The following is a 17,572-nucleotide window of genomic DNA, read 5'->3' on the forward strand; positions in this document are numbered from 1 at the left end:
GAAAAGATACTCTCAACATCATTAGCCATCAAGCAAATGCTACCAATCACCATGAGATGCCACTTCACACCCACTAGAATGGCTGTCATCAAAAACACAAACAATAACAGTGTTGGCAAAGATGTGGAGAAATTGGAACCTTCAACTCCTGTTTACAGAAATGGAAAATGGTGCAGCTTCTTCAAGAAAGTCTGGAAGATCCTCAAAAGGTTAAACATAGAGTTGCCATATAATCCAGCAATGACACTGCTAGGTAGACCCAAGAAAAATGAAAATATGTGTCCACACTAATCAGCTTCCTTTCAGAAGGAAACACCACCAGACCGGGTACCCAGATTCTGAGACACAGCCTCACCGCCCCCGCCACCCCCCCAAGCCCTCAAAGGCCAGGGATCTAGGACTGACTTAGAGCTGTGGCTGGGAAGACATGGGCCATCTCAAGAATGCACCAGGTCTTTACTACTCGGCCTCCAGAGGAGAGCATCCATCCATTGAGAAATAACTCCTTGCTTCTGGGGCCATTAACCTCACAGCCTCTTCCTGAGACCGATCTCCTTTTTCCTTCTGTCACCTCTAAGCCTGGTCACCTCCCTGTGTAGTCTTTCCCTGTGCCTGTGCTTGGCACCTGGTATCTACTTCCTCGTGGACTCCTACAGTAAGCCTGGGAGGTTAGTGTTTCTATAGATCCACAGATCTTTTTGTATGTTACAGAAATCAGATTTCTTCAAATTCTAGAAAGGTAACATAATACATACGCTGTGTGTTATGAAACACCCCCAGGGGAGCTGGGGCAGTGCCCTGTAATCAAACATACTAATATTTCCACAGAGAGATGTATGAATATTCACGCCAAGTGAAATAAATCAAAACTATAAATAGCCTTTCCTCAGCTCAGATCACATTTTGCAGATTCAAGTCTCTAACCAATTCCATCTGCTTTGAAGCCTCTGCCCTCACCCCCTCCCATGAGCCCTCCCTACACCTGCTCTGAAAACTTCAGCCACATCCATTTCCCTTTTCCATCTGTCTGTACAGAAGAAGTCTGTCTTTCGCCATATTCTGTATGTGCCCAGCCCTAGGGGGACTGAAGTTTGGTGCTTGGAGTCCATCCCTAACTTTCTGATCAACCCCTGCCTTGGAAAGCTCTCTGTGAATACAAACCCTGTTTAGGCTGAGCTGTGGACCAAATGGGCACCAGCATGATATTTTTAAAAAGAACATACCCCCTTGCCCCCACCTCTGGAAAAAGGCTGCAATCCCCTGACCTGCTCAGTGTTTCCCCTCCTCTTGAAAAGCAGAAGGCCAGCTTTGGCAGAGCCGACCTTATTTCGAATCTGAGACCAGCCATCAGCATCCCTGCCCCAGAACTTGCTATGGCTCCCTGTTGCCTGTTACTCCGATGACCCTCTTTCTCAGACTGGCCTTAAGAGAACTGGCTTCTGAATCTCAGTATAAGACTCGTCTACCTATATGCTAGGTCCTCTGCAAAGGCCACTTAATTTATTCCTTCAGTACCTACTACAGGCCAGTCACTATCTCAGGCACTAGGGTTTTAACAGTGAATAAAATAGACAAGGTCCCTTTCCACTTGAGCCTGCATGGTAATGGGGGTGACAGATAATAAACAAATAAATGTGCAGTATAATGTCAGGTGGTGAAATGTGCTGTGAAGAGAAGTAAGACAGGATAAGGGCATAGAGAAAATGAGGGTGCTATTTTAGATAGAGTGGTCACAGACAGCCTCTATAAAGTGGGAACTTTTAAGTGGAAATCTGAATTAAGCAAGAGAGCAAGCCAAGAGGCTACCTGGGGGAAGAGCAGTGTAGACAGAGAGAAAAGCAAATTTGAAGCCCCCAGCAGGGAGTGGGCTTGCATATCCAAGGAAGGCAGAAAAACTGGGGCACAAAGGAGTCACCGACCAGTAGCAATTCAGATATTTATCCAGGAGCTTCAACTGTTAATTAAAGCCTAGTGGCCTTGAAGGATGCCAGGGGTGAGGATTGAAAGGAAACGTAGGGAAATGGGATTGGAAACTGGAAGAAAGAAGAGTCTTGTTATGTAGTGTAAGAAAGCTTAGCAGCACTGTCACCTGTGGTAATGTGAAAAGTAGAAAATGTACTTAATGAGATAGGTGATCTAGATAAAAAGATTCCCAAGCAGAGTATTGTGGATTCTACCTCATTTTTTCTTGCCTGTTTTAGAAAAAGGAGATAGGAGGGTAAGAAGTTAAATGAAGTACTGTCACACAAGGACTTCCTGGCTTTGAAAATCCCTAGCTTCTCTAGCTGGCAAGTGACACTAAAATTAAGAAGTAGTTTCTGAGGGGGAAAAAAATCAAATCAAATCCCTGGGGAAAGATCAGGAAGATATGATCCAAAGACAAAGCTGAGAATGTGACTATAAAATCTGCTATTAAGTTCTCAGAGAATGTAAGCAGGTGCTTCAGAGAACCATTCACTTAATAAAGCTTCTTAAAAAACTTAAAGTTGTTATCCCTCAGCAGTCTTAGCATAATCCCAAAGTAGAGAGGGATTTATCTCAAAGAGATTTATCTAGTGGAGCAAACCCCAGTAAGATTTATAGGAGATCCAAAAAGGTTTTAGGAGAATTGTATTGAAAGAAACACTGCCACCTTGAACTGATAGAGACAGACACATTACAACATGAAAAGAAGTCTTTGGACTCACAAATTTCTACAAGCAGAAAGAAGGCTGAGAAAATCAATCAACCCAGAGCCATGGGGAATTATTTCCAGCCCTTAAGTCCTAATGAAGGAACTCCCAACATTGGAGGCTCTGGTATACTTCAGAATTGCTTTGATCAGTGACCCCTGTATGCCCCCATTTTTTAATTAAGAGTGTCTATAGTAATTACCTTATGCTTCTCACAGCAATGTATGTTTCATGGGTGGGAGGGTAGGGGTCAGTTCTGTCCCTTTAGTTCACACATCTTAGATCAAGAAGAACTGTTCTCAAAAAGCAATACTTGAGGAACCTTACCTAAGAAGCTTCATCTGTACTTCATTTAGATGATGCGATTCTGGACTTTTAGCTATATATAATATGAGACTTTCGGAACCTTGAGGGGAAGTAAGAGAATTCACATGAAGAAGGCATATGACTTATCGGGGATCAGAAGGCAGACTATGGGAGATGGTCTCATATGATGTCCCCTCTTGGTGTTCACATGGTGACTTTCTCCCAGATTGGTCCCCTGTGTAACCAGTGAGGTATTGTAGAAATGACAGTGTGTGACTTCTGAGTCTACATCATAGAAGTCATCGTGGCTTCTTCTTGCTCTTTCCTGGATCACTCCTCCCACGCTGCAGGAATCCACCCACCATGTTGTAAGGACACTCAAGTGGCCCTGGGAATAAATCCACATGACAAGGAAATGAGGCCTCCAACCAACAGCCAGCTCCAATTCACTGTCTATGTTACTGACCCATCTTAGAAGCAGAGCCTCCAAGTCGGTCCGGCCAACAGTTGGCGGCAGCCTTCACCAACATCTTGGCTACATTTTAATGAGAAACTCCCATCTAAACCATCCAGCTAAGCCCCTCCCCAAATCCTGACCCACAGAAATTCCCTGAAATAATAAATATTTATTGTGTTAAGCCGGCAAGTTTGTACTTTGTTAGGCTATAACAGGTAACTACAAATGAGCATTCATCCTTTGCTTAAGCCCTTCCAGGATCAGAGAATTCATTTATTCATTCAACAAACAATTATTGAGAATCTACTGGGTGCCAAACAGTCAACATCCCTCCACATGGGAGCTTGTATCTCTCCACTGCTACCGGTGACAGCCTTGGTCATATGACTTGCTTGGACCAGGAAAGTGTGAACTGAATTGATAATACGCTGCTCTGAGCAGAGGCTTTCGAACCATTTCATGGTTCTACCATCGCTCTTTTCCCTCTGTCTCAAAAACAGCACTTTCCTCTCTGATCCTTCGGCCTGGATCCTGGAATGAAGAGGACATGGAGCAAGTCTGCAGTCCCCACAGGCAAAACTGTTAACAAAAACAAACCTTTGTTATCACAACCACGAAGTTTTGGTGGTGGTTTATCACTCAGCGTCACCCAGTAGAAGCTGATAATACAGTCACACTGCACCCGCCTTCTGGGAGCTATTTGCTGAGCCCCCTCTCCTGGCTTTCCTCCTCAGGCTGCTCTCTGGTTCATCACTCTTCCTCGGAATGTGGCTCCCAAGGCTCCACACGATGGAGTCTGAGCAGTGGCCTCGCCCCTCCCAGATCCGGGTGTCACACAGTCCCACCACAGCTTCCTGAAACTTGGGAGACACTGCTCGCTGGCAACCTCACAATCTGGAACACAGAAACCTCCCACATAGATGGAAAAGAATGTCTCTGGGGACCGAAAAGATGTCATGAGTCCACACTCTGAGGCTTGGGAACTTGACCCTTAGGACAGCCTTCTAACCTCCTCAGAGCCTAATTCAACATCTTAACCTGCAACCTAACAAGCTTGGTGATGTGGTTGCCAAGTCCACAGCAGATTCAAAGGTGCACAGTGGAGCTAACTGGACATGCTAGACACTGAGGCAGAAACAAGGAAGGAAACGACAGGTGGCTGAATGCCAAACGGTGCTGGGCCCGACCCAACTCACCACTGCTCTGCAGGAGCAGCACTGATGTGCCTATTTTACAGGAAAGGGAACTGAGGCTCAGGTTAGTAATTTGCTAAAGTCACAAGCCTGTCAGTAAGGATGCAAACCAGCATGTAGTAGGTATTCTATGAACGGCAGCTCCTAGTGCTGATTTGACCTTGGGGTTGTTTATGAGTAAAGCAGGAAGAACCACTGGGAAGGGAACCCAGGAAAATCATCCCCATCTCATCCAGTTTCTTCCTTGAACAGGCTGCCCCCTGGCTGTTCTCCCCCCGAGACCCCAGCACTGCCTCACCTGGGCTCAGGCAGCCTGGGGCTCTCTCAGGACTGCCCACTGAGATCCAGGAGCCTGAACCAACCTGGACGTATATTCAGAATCAGGTCCAATGTCAATGCTGGGTTTGATGCTGGGAAAGCCAAACTGGAGAATGCTCATACCCCTGAACTGAGCTTGCCAGTCAAGGCCCAGGCAGAAGAGCTAGCCAAAAGCAGGACCCTGACAAGGGTCCCCCTGGGGGAGAGGAGACAGGTGCTGCCTGCTCACCGAGGCCCAAGAGACACAGAGATTAGAGGCTGGTGACCCCCTGCTCCCGACTCTTCTGCCGATCTCAGCGATCCTCTGAGTCCTGTCTCCTCCTAACCTGAGGAGGGGCAGATGTGCCCTGGTGTCCTTTCACCCCCTTCCCTCCAGGGATGGACAGGGGATTCACGTTCCTCTAGGAGAGGTGAAGCACAGGGCAGCGCTGTGCTTGCTCACAGACAGAGCTGGGAGGGGCGGCTGGGGTCCAGCCATGTGCTCAGTCTGGTGACCACAGCCAGACCAGAGCCACCCCGGGATTTTGGAAGCCTTGTTGAACTCCCTCACAAGGTTGATTTAATTTTTTTAAGTTTTTTATTATGATAAAATATAGATAACGTTAAATTTACCATTTTAACTATTTTTGAAGTGTATTGTTCAGTGTCGTTAAGTACATTCACATTGTTGTGTAACCATCACCACCATCCACCTCCAGAGTTTTTCCATTTTCCCAAATTGAAACTCTGTACTCATTAAACACTGGCTCCCCATTTACCCCTCCACCCCATCGCCTGGCAGCCAGTCCTCCCCTCTCTGTCTCTATGAATCTGACTATTCTAAGTGCCTCCTAGAAACGGAGTCATACATTATTTGTCTTTTTGTGTGACTGGCTTATTACACTTAGTATTATTATTGCTATAATTTCACTTAGTCTTCCGGGTTCATGCACATTGTAGTGTGTTTCAGAATGTCCTTCCTTTTTAATGCTGAATAATATTCCATTGCATGCATAGACCACACTTTGTGTATCCATTCATCTGTTGATGGAGCCTACGTTGCTTTCACATTTTGGCTATTGTGAGTAGCCAGACTTGGTGCACAAATATCTCTTCAGGGCCCTGCTTTCAGCTCTTTTGGGTATATACCCAGAAGTGGAATTTCTGGATCATATGGTAATTCTATGTTTAATTTTTTGAAGAACCACCAAACCGTTTTCCACAGTGACTGCATCATTTTATGTTCGCATCAGCAGTGCACAAGAGTTCCAATTTCTCCACTTCCTCCTTATTTTCTTTCTTTTTAATGATAGGCATCTTAGTGGGTGTGAAATGGTATCTCATTGTGTTTTCTATTCACATTTTCCTAATGATTAGTGATATTGAATATCTTTCCACATGCTTATCAGCCTTTTACATATTGTCCTTGGAGAAATGTCTAAGTTCTTTGCCCATTTTTTAATTTGTTTGCTTGTTTCTTTGTTTTTCAGTTGTAGGGGTTCTTTATATACTCTGGATACTAACCTCTTTTCAGATACATGGTTTGCAAATATTTCTCCCGTCCGATGAGTTGCCTTTTCATTCTGTTGATAGTGTATTTTGATGCAGAAAAGTTTTTAACTTTGATGCCGCCCAACTTATCTAGTTTTTCTTTTGTTTCCTGTGATTTTGGTGTCACTTCCATTAGTTATCGCCAAATCCAGTGTCCTGAAGCTTTTCCCCTATGCTTCCTTTTAAGAGTTCTATAGTTTCAACTCTTAAGTTTACATCTTTGATTCACTGTGAGTTAATTTTTGTATATGGTATAAGGTAAGGGTCCAACTTCATTCTTTTGCATGTGGCTATCCAGTTTTCCCAGCACCATTTGTTGAATAAATTATGTTTATACAAACCCAAAAGCTATGTTTATAGTTCTTACAGAACTATAAGCCAAAATGAACATACAAATTAAACACAAACAAAACAAATGACCACTAAAATTCAAACAGCATGAAATTAACTTAAAGGATGATGTTATTTTGCTGAAACGAAATCCCCGTTACTCAGCAGTAGCACAGCAGTTTCCATCAATCGAACCACCATGGTTCTCCATCGGAGCTGTACAAATACATCTGTCCCACATTAGTCTGCCTCTTTTCTGTTCCCATTAGCTGAGACATTTAATACTCCAGCATGTCACAAGCACACACAGTAAGCATGAAACCACGTGGCAATGTGCATTCACATGTGATCGTGCAGGTGGGACAAAATCAAGTGTTCCTATTATTGGGAACTATTTTCAATATCTTGTAATAACCTTTAATGAAAAAGAATATGAAAATGAATATATGAATGTATACGCATGACTGGGACATTGTGCTATATACCAGAAATTGACACATTGTAACTGATGGTACTTCAATAAAATAAAATAGTAGAACTGACATACTTTTTTAAAAAGTCTTTTTATTATTGACATGAAACCCTAAATTAAGAATTCTTGTAAAGAACTCATGAATCTTGAAAATATGTCCAGGACCCCAGGTTAGAAACCATGAATTAGCTGGATGTAGTCCAAGAGCCCTCTGGAATGGAAAGGTTTACAGCGGCTTTTCTAAGGAGTTAAAGGGTTCTGTTTACAAATGTAAACAATTTATAGTGGGCAGAGCTGTGTCTCTGAAGATTATGCTTGCCTAAGACAACTATGTCTTTTTAAACTCTGAATTCCTGGGCTAACCTCAAGGGGGCCGTTGATGCTGCCTGGTCATCAGCCCTCACCCCCTTGCCGGGGGTATCCCCCACTCTCTCCAGTGTCTACTTCATCCTTCTCTGCCTCCGTCTCAGCCTGTGTCCTGGCTTCCTTTTTCACTGAGAATTTCCTGAGCCCCCACCGGCACATCTGCCCTCAGCCTTCTCTCCTGATCCTTGGAGGATCTGTGCTGGCTGTTACCTCCAGTGAGCACCAGACCCCATCCCCTCTCTCAGGCTCAAGGACATCCTTCAGGTAAGCCTCCCCACTCCTCATGCATCATAATGTTTTTCTTCTCTGTTCAAGCATGCCCATCAGCAACTCCTTCTCCAGCCTTAAATTTTAAAAACCCCTCTTGATCTCACTCCCTCTTCAAATGCCAACTTATTTTCTCCTTCCTTCCCCTCAAAGCTCTTCTTAAGAATGGTCTCTGTCCTCTTGGCTCCCACCCTCTTGTGAACCCACTCCAGGGAGGCTTACAAGCAAAGCCACTCTTGTCAAGGTCCCACAATCCCACATTAACTAGTCGATGGTCAGCCCTGTCATCCTTCACCTGCAGCAGTATTGGACCAGGTGCTCATTCTCCGTCCCAGGGGCCTCCTTCCATGGGGCCTCCAGGTTTCTGCTCACCTGGTTTTCCTCCTTCCTCAATGCCTGCCTCTGCCGTAAATGTGTCCAGTACACCTTGTGGGCTTAAATGCCACCATGTGCTGATCAAATCCAAGTTTACACCTCAGACTGTTACCAAACTGGTCAGGTCCTAGCCAGGGCCAAGACCCCCTGTCATGGCTGGGGAGGTTCTTTTTTCCAATTGGATTCATGCAGCCAATGATGAAACCTGAGCTAAGACTGGAACAGCACAGGCTTTCTTCAATGGCCAATGAATGGAGCAGCAGGAACCTAGTTTGCAAATCTACTTCTGAACCCAATTCAGGTGGAGACACTGAGTATATAGGAGGGTTGAGGTAAAAGGGAGGGAATTGGAAAGAGTGGGAGGAATATTCATGAGTTATCCAAGAACAGGTGTATGATTTGGACCCAGAACCAACGTAACTCTTCTTGGATGGGCTTTTCCAGTTGTTGTCATGGCAGTCGTCAACTGTCGTGGTGCTGGTGGGTGTGTCATTTAGCATGCTAGTGCATGACAATGAGCATATGAGGCTCAAGGTCCACTGGAAGTCAGATCCTCTGCCATCTTGGATCTAGTTGGTTCTAACCAGTTCTTATTTTTCCCCTTTGCAACTTCCTCCTGAGACTTAGATACGAGTAATTGGTTTCCATTTGAGGGAGGGGCAGGGGAATGATTATGGGGCAACAGCCCTGGTAACAAGACCAGGCATTCTCCTGCACCCCTGACTTACAGCCAACTGCCAGTTTCATGTCTCCATTGGGGGTCAAACAGGTACAAAAAACTTAACAGGTCAAACTGAGCTCCCCTCCCACCACCTTCCCCATCTCATTTATTGACCACTTCATCCTCTAGTTGCTCAGGCCATCACCTCGGCTCCACAAATGTCCAAGAAGCACAAGGAAAGATGCTCAAATATCACTAGTCATCAGGGAAATGCAAATCAAGATCACAATGAGATGCTCTTTCATACCCACCAGAGTGGCTGTAATTTAAACAAAAAACAGACAATAACAAGTGTTGGCAAGGATAAGGAAAAAGTGAAACCCTCATCCATTGCTGGTGGGAATGTAAAATGATGCAGCCACCATGGAAAAGTTTGACAGTTCCTCAAAAAATTGAACATAGAATTACCATGTTACCTAGCAATCCCATTCCTTGGCAGACACCCGCCAAAATTTGTACCTAAATGTCCATAGCAGCATTATTCACAGTACCCAAAAGATGGAAGAAACTCTAATGTCTATCAGCAGATGAATGGATAAACAAAAGATGGTATAACTGTACAATGGCGTGTTCTTCAGCCTTAAGAAGAAAGGACATTGCGACACATGCTACAACATGGATGAACCTTGAAGACATTGAACTAAGCGAAATAAGCCACATGCAAAGGCCAGCATACTCATTCCGTTTACGTGAAACACCCAGAATAGGTCAATCCATAGAGACAGACAGTAGGTTAGTGGTTGTCAGGGGCTGAGGGAAGGGAGAATGGAGAGTAGTTGCTTAATGCCTACAGGGTTTTCCTTTTGGGGTGATGGAAGTGACTTGGAACCAGATAGATCTAGGTGCTGATGGCACAGCATTGTGAATGTTCCAAAGGCCACTGAATTGTACACCAGCTATAAAATGATACATTTTATAGTGTCTGAATTTTGCCTCAATAAACAAATAAAGCTCCACTCTTTTCCTCCTCCTGTACTCCACATCCAACTGCCATCAAAATCTATCACCTCCCACCCCTTGCTGCCACCACCCCCTGTCCTAGCCACTGTCACCTCTCATCTGCCAGGACCCTCCTAACAGGTCTCTGGGCTTCCTTCCTTGCCCAGCTTTGGCCTGTACTCCTCACAGCAGCAGGGGATCCTGTTAAAACCCAAGTCCATTCATGTCCTTCCTCTGCTGTAAACCCTCCGGAGGCCAGCCTCACACTCCCTGCCAGGACCCGAGGCAGACATAGCTTCCCATCCCCATCCCCCCTCATCTCCACTATCCCAGCCACGCCAGCCTCCTGCTGCCCCTGCCACGTGCCGGCCACCTCCCTCCCCAGCTCTCTGCAGCCACGCTGGCCTCTCCACAGAACGCTCCTCCCCGCTGTCTGCGCGGCTCACCCCTCACTTCCTTCCTCAGCAGTCCCTTCCTAACGCACCAGTGCCGCCCAGCACCCCACCGCCTTCCCTGACAGTTTTATCTCCACCCGTTACTATTGTCTCACCTACTATAGCATTTACCTCTTAACTTCATCTGCAGTCTATCTCCTCCACTAAAACATAAGCTCCATGAGACAGAATTTTTCCCTTTTTCATTCCCTAGTACATGCTCAGCATGTAGGACTGTGCCCCACATATCTGATAGATATCTGTCAAATGAATGAAGAGCGGGGGAGGGTATAGTTCAAGTGGCAGAGAGCATGCTTAGCATGCACTAGGTCCTGGGTTCAATCCCCAGTACCTCCATCAATAAATAAATAAGTAAATCAAATGAATGAAAGGATTCAAATTCATCTAAGCCCATCTATTTGTATTCATTTTGCAGAAATGTGTGTGTGTGTGTGTCAAACAGTTGCCTGTAGGAACTTGGCAGGAAACCAAGAACACAAAGCTGGGAAGATTTACAACCAAGGAGGTGAGGCTGTAAAGGAACTTGATTGGTTTGGAGTATCCCAGACAGCGTGTTACTCAAGAGCAAATAACTCAGACTCCAGGAATGTTCCATGCCCATCACATTTGCTGACAGCAGCTGCCTTGAAGGGAGTAGATATTTTCATCGTCATCCTGAGACCAGCAGAGCTTGGGCCAGGCAAGGAGGTGAGGGCCTTCATCTGGGGTGAGGCCACACGAACGGGAGGGGGCCCCCTGCGGGGGCAGGGCTCACCTCCTTAAACTCCCCGCCCCAGGCCCCTCACCTGCCCACCCTAGCCTCAGCCCTACCCCCACGGCCAGAGCTTCCTTTTGGCCAGTTCCCAGGTGGGCTATACCTGTGAGCCACACTAAGATGTCAGTTTCATTTCTCAACCACAGCATGACTTCCCATAAATATTTCCCATAAAAGTTCACGTTTCTCAGGCAGCTGGTCCTCCTCTCCCCCTACCACCAAGCCTTCAGAGGTCAGGCGTGTGTGGAGCCTGGAGAGCTCATTGTCAGCTCTGCCAGTCCGCAGACATGGGCTACAGGCATCTTATATAAAGCTCAGCAGTCAGAGAGCATCCACATCTGGCCCCATCCTGCCTCGTTCCAGGTGGAATTCAAGGTGGCTTAATGAGGGTAAATAAACTGCAGCAAGAGAACATCAACTGGAAAAGGCAGTGATAGAAAAGAAAATAAGTGGGAACTACATGGTGTGAACCAGAGAAACGGGGAGGGGGCATAAGACAGAGAGGGAGACACCTAGCCAGCCTGGAAGTGGGGGAAGGCTTCCTGGAGGAGGCGGGTCCCCAGCGGACTCTTGAAGGTTCAGCAGGAGTTTAACAGGCCAAGGACTGGAGGAGGGGCCCTCTTGGCTGAAGGACTGGGGTGTGCAAAGGAACAGAGTGAGAGAGGGAGAGCCCTGGGGGTAAGCAGTGGGGAAGAGGAGTGATGTCTCAACTACCCACCCCCCACCTCCCCTCTCACAAAGTCTCTGAGGGACCGCTACAGCCTGGCTTCCCAGCCAGGCAAACTGGCGAGTCAGGCTGCTCGGGGCCTCATTCCCCAGGGCCAGTACTGAGCACTGAAAGGCCAGGGTCTGCTCTCATCCCTCTTGGACCCTCCTGAACTCCAGGAAATCACTCTGCCCCATTTGCCTATGGACAGGAGTGCTCGATTCAGAGGGGCTGGCAGGGGTCCTAGACCCCACAGTCCAGAAGCTGCCAAGCTTCCATTAACAAGCTACGACCCTCACTTGTGTCCCTGAGCCTGTTCTCAGGGAGGAGGAGAAAATGAGTGATCACCTACGACCTCCACCTCGGCACAGTGACAGTCGAGACTGGCATCCCAGGCGCGGGCACCGCATGGACGGACCCGTGTTTCTGGCCACCCGCAGGCCTTGAGACTGCGCAGGATGTGACTGGCATTTATTACGGTCACTGCTGATGTGGAAGGGTGTGCCACAGCAGACAAAGTCAAGTGGTACAAGGAAGGATTTAGGACGGGAAAAAAACCACACTTAGGGGAAGGGTTTCATCTTAGGACAGGTCAAGACTGGCCCACGAACTCCACAAGCACAGACAGGACCCTGGGCTAAGACGGAGCTCAGGCTTGGACAAGCAGCAGCTGACCTCGAAGGGGCAAAGTTTTATGGGGCACTTGGCCCAGGAGGCCACTGGAGTAAAGTAGAGTTTCACTTGCATGTCTGTCTGTTTCTTTTCCCTCTTTACTCATTTTTAAGCCAGCTCAGCAAACCTGGAATGTTAATTGCACAACCCCAGGGGGGACGACTCTGGCCTGGAGCAGGGGCAGGACTCATCCTGAAGCCGACGGGTCCCTTCCTTGAGCGGCCCCTTCTGAAGGCCAGGAAGGGGCTCCAGTGGTACTAGATTTTGTGGTACCCAAACCTCATTCAATATGGGGCTGGGAGCATTCTTTAGAAAAAGAAGGCAGAAGTGTGAGCAGATCGCTAAGGTCTGGAGGTGAGGTGGAGAAATAGATTAAAATCATCAAAGGAAAAAGGCGCATAGGGCAAAGTCCAGGAGAGACCAGGCAAGAGCTTCCGGTCGTCCACTCCCAGGGGACAGTTTAATGGGCCAAGAACTGGGAAGGGCCAGTGTGGAATTCTCCCAGTAACAACATGCGACACCTAAGGTGCTGCCAACCAGGGGAGCTCACCAAGACTTGGTGTCCGGAGTTTTCCAAGGGGTTAGTCTCATAGGCACATGGCACCCACGTGGCTGATCTTAACTCCTCATTCACAGCCTCCCCACAGGTCAGACTGATAACGCGCGGCCAGGCCCCCAGGTGAACTAAAGCAGGTATTCAGCAAAATCACGCTGCTGCCATAAACGAGTGATGGGGCCCAAGGCCCCAGGGGAAGCAAGACACTCCATTACGAAGGATGTTCGAAGGGCCGGGAGGTTAGCTCCCAGGAGCCGGTCCAGGCCAGTCCTCTCTTTGGCCCGAGCAGGCTTAGAGCAGCCCGTTTCCCCCTTCTCTGCTGAGTTCAGCCTTTACTGCACAGGGTCCCTGCTTTCTTGATGGAATTACACAGAGTTAGATTCCAAACAGTGAGGCAAAAATCATACGTGATTTGTTACCTTGAAAACCCTTCTGAAAGGTGCTATCTTGGAACCTCATCTTTCAGGGCATCCTGCACAGCCGGGCTGCATCTAGCTCGTGCAGCCCGAGACTGCACTCAGCTGGTGCAACATCAGCCCCGAGCCACACCCCCAGAGGGGCCTCTTGTGCCCACCGAGGGGAACCACCTCCCACAGGACCTCAGCAATGTGTGAATTATTCATTCTCCCCTTTTGGCCAAGTACGCTTGATATAATTTGCACAAGCTAAGTGCACATTTGATTTAACTCCCCTCCAAGGAGTGAATCCGCTTCCTCGGGTGAAATAAAAAATAAAAACAAGTTAGCACTTCACAGGTGCTCACTTTGTGCTCGGAATGGTGCTTTGCTTCTCAGGTATCAGCCCACCTGATTTTCACACTGTCCCTCTGAGATAGGGTCATACGTGCATTGGCAGATGGGGAAACTGAGACACAGAGAGCTTGAACCATGGATGTGCCCAAAGTCCACGCTGGACAGTGGAAGGGGCGGGAGTTTTACCCCAGGCTGTCTGGCTCCGGGGTCTCTGCCTCTTCACCACCACCTACTACTGCCTCTTGAGACACGAGTGAACGGGATTATGATCAACCCAAAAGCTGAGAAGAAAGAGCAGCTCCCGCAGGACTCTGTCGCTAGCTGCCAGCTCTGCATCCAGACTCAAGGAGAAGTGGGACTGGTCTTCCGGCCAAAACAGGACGGTGAGAAAGTGACAGGGAATTAAGGGAAGACACCAGCTGACTGGAGGGAGAGAAGATTTCCTCAGGTGAGCAGTGGAGGCCTGAGAGGCCAGGGGAGGCCAATGCCAAGGGCGCTGCTAAGTCCTCTGACAGATGAGACTAGAAGAGGCACTTCTTTTATTGTCACTGCATGGGGAGGTGACTTCAAGATGAGAAGCCTCATGACAGTGACTAGGATGACCTCCAGAGTCCACTGGAGATGCCCACCCAGGAGAGGCCAGAGTGGGTGACCAAGGAGGGGTTTCCTCCTCCTGACGCTGGAGTCAGGGAGCCCCTGCAAGGAGCTGGAGGCCCCAGGAATGGTTACAGAAAACAATGTGAAAGGAGGCCAGAAAGAACAGGACCTGACCCTTTAGGATCACCGTGACCCTGCGTCTGCAGGTGGGGAAACCAGCGTGGCCTGAGCCCTGGGGCAATGTACTTGGAGCTGGGAGTCCAGAGGCAGGCAGGGCAGGAATGAATGGATTCCCCGCTGTCTTTGACCTTGGACAAACTGGAGGTGTTGGGCTGGCAGGGTGGGGGTGGGGGGAAATGTTGAAACAACAGATACTCTTTTTTCAATGGAGGTACGGGGATGGAACCCAGGACCTCGTGCATGCTAAGCACGTGCTCTGCCACTGAGCTGTACCCTCCCCTCCAAACAACAGATACTTTTGAGAATATCAGATCCCAGTGATTTCATCTCTCTCATTCTGGGGACTCCATAAGGCAGGATATACAGTGTCCCAGGTCTATAACAGAGTTCCATTGGGAGATGGAAACCACATGTGATTTTAACAGGAAATTTAATGTGGAAATTACTAACTAGGCACTGGAGGACTGAAAAGGCAGAAGGGAGAAGTCCAAGGTATCTAGGAGTTAGCAGTTCAGGAAACAGACGCAACACTAGGCTTAGGGGACAGGTAAGGGTTGGGATGATTAGACCCGGGGCTTGGAGGAAGGGCACAGGGGCCTGGGAAGCAGACCTCTGGGGAGCAGACACTGAGGCTGGGGCTGGCATCTCCAAGAGCGGGTGGTGGAGTGGGCTTTGCCTGGTAGAAAAACCACAAACCTGGGCCAGCAGCTACTGCAGGAAGGAACTGCTGCTGCTGGGGTGAACTAGTTTTGTGGGGGTGACGTTCACAGGAGGGAGCATGACCCTTCATCCTCCTCCAGCCTCGCAGTGGCTTCCTCTAACACCCCCTATTGTTGGAGCCCAGCGGGACCAGAAATCCAGTTCGCAGAGTCCCAGCTCAAGCGTCACAGGATAGAAGATTACAGAAGGGTGGATTTGCAGCTGAAAGATGCTAACTGGATGATGGACAAAGTCCACTCTCTGCTTCCTCGTCATCCATGTACACACTCTGCACACATTTGAAGTTTTGTTGTTGAACCACAACAAAAATAACTCTATGGTAGCATAACCAGATGAAACGATCCTTCATACAAAGATAATCTTACCCTCTCCCCAAATTGGGAAGATGAAAGTCCCAGCAGTCACTGTGCCCACCCAGGGAGGCCAGCACACACTCTGTCTAGGACCTGCTAATTACACCTGGAGGACTCACCATCCCATCAGAAGACTATGCTACCTAAATTGTAAAGTTAACCTCCAGCTTGTATGAAATAATGATAAAATCGGAGAAAGGAGAAGAGAGAAGAAAGAAGAAGGCGTGCATCACAGAGCAGGAAGCCAGTCTCCCCTTGGTGACTGGGATCAGTAACCTCAGGAGTAGTGACCCCCTTCTTTGCCAGCTGGTTAGCAGGTGAAGAACCCTAGAGGGCCAGCTCAGTTCAGTAACTTATCATGTGCCCTGGAGGAAGCAGTCCCTCCTTGGGAACTAAACCCTCCAAACCATCAGGGTTCAAAGCTGCTGGGAGGAGAAGCAAAAAAATCCCTGAGTGGGATATTAGGTGTGATGAGGGAAGCCACTCTCATTCCACCCTTTGGTTCCTGGACCACATATTCCAGCCATGGAGAAGCAATCCCATAAATCAGTTCCGGGTTCAAGCAGACACTGTACCCTGTGAGGAAGAACTCCATCCTCTCAGGGTGTTGTCTGAATCTATTGCACCATCCCATTAGGCAGCTGCTTCTGGGTGGTGACATAATTGCTAAGACCAGAGACTCCCACAAGCGTTTCTTTTGCTGTGAAATGAACTCCTTGATCAGAAGCAATCCTGTGCCACGGCAGTGAATGAAGCGCCTGCAGAGTCCAAGGATGGCAGTGCCAGCAGAAGCAGGATGACCAGGGAAAGCAAATCCATCTCTAGATTGTGTGTCTCTTCCAGTGAAAACAGATCTCCATCTCCCGTAATAAAAGGGGTCCAAGCCATCAACCTGCTGCCAAGTGTCCTGGTCCCTGGGGGCACTGCATCAGGGGCTCAGGGTTGGTCTCTGCTCTTGGCAGGCCAGGCACTTGGCAGCAGCCCTATCCATCCCAGGTGGGCCTTGGTGAAGGCACAACACCGCCGGTGAGCCCCTATAGCACCGCCACCTTTGTTGCCACGGCCATGGTGAACGTGGACTCTGAGCAAGCACCAGGCTGGCTGGGGAAAGAGGCCAGCTGACATCCACAGAGAAATTCCTTTCCTTCACTCCCTCCTCATTTCGTCCTCCTGATTGCCGTAAGCCTCGTCTGCAGCGGGGATGTTCCTTGTGAGTCGTCAAGGCGCAATCAAACCCTTTCACATCCACGCCCTTGCTGAGAACTCCCGCCACTGATTTCTTACCCTCAACTCCTTATCACCTGTCTCCTAGTTCTGTTCCTTCCAAACCCCTGACCATTCAGCTGAGCCAGGGGTCAGCGGACTTCTTCTACAAAGTTATAAATCTTGCCGGCTTTGTGGGCCATGTGTCCTCTGTCACCACTACTCAGCTGTGTCGTTGTGACGTAAAAGCAAAGACAGTGAGCAAACAAACGGGTGTGGCTATGCACCAATAAAACCTGATTTACAAAATCAGACGCGGGCCAGATTAGGAGCAGCTGCCCGTGAATTAGTGGAGATTCGGAGTTCTGGTTTTCCATCCATCCAAAGTGGAAAACCCAATGTTTTTCTTGGAAGTCTGCTCCCTGGAAGGATTTCCCTTTATGATGCTCTTTAGGGCAACCCCGGAGCAGGCAGCAAGGCTGCAGGCATCCACTTCCGGTAGATGCCAGGCTAGTAAGAAGAATCAGCTGTAAACCAGGCCCACAGTGTTTTCTCCCCCATCAAATGTTCGTAAGGCTGCAGGTGCAGATCCAGGGAGACGGCACCCGGGGTCAGTGTGGAAGGAGCCTTGTGCCAGAGCACATCCCTGCTCAACGGCAGGTAGGTGCCGCTGCACAT

This window comes from Camelus bactrianus, chromosome 10, assembly GCF_048773025.1.
Source record: "Camelus bactrianus isolate YW-2024 breed Bactrian camel chromosome 10, ASM4877302v1, whole genome shotgun sequence".
Classification (NCBI taxonomy): Eukaryota; Metazoa; Chordata; class Mammalia; order Artiodactyla; family Camelidae; genus Camelus; species Camelus bactrianus.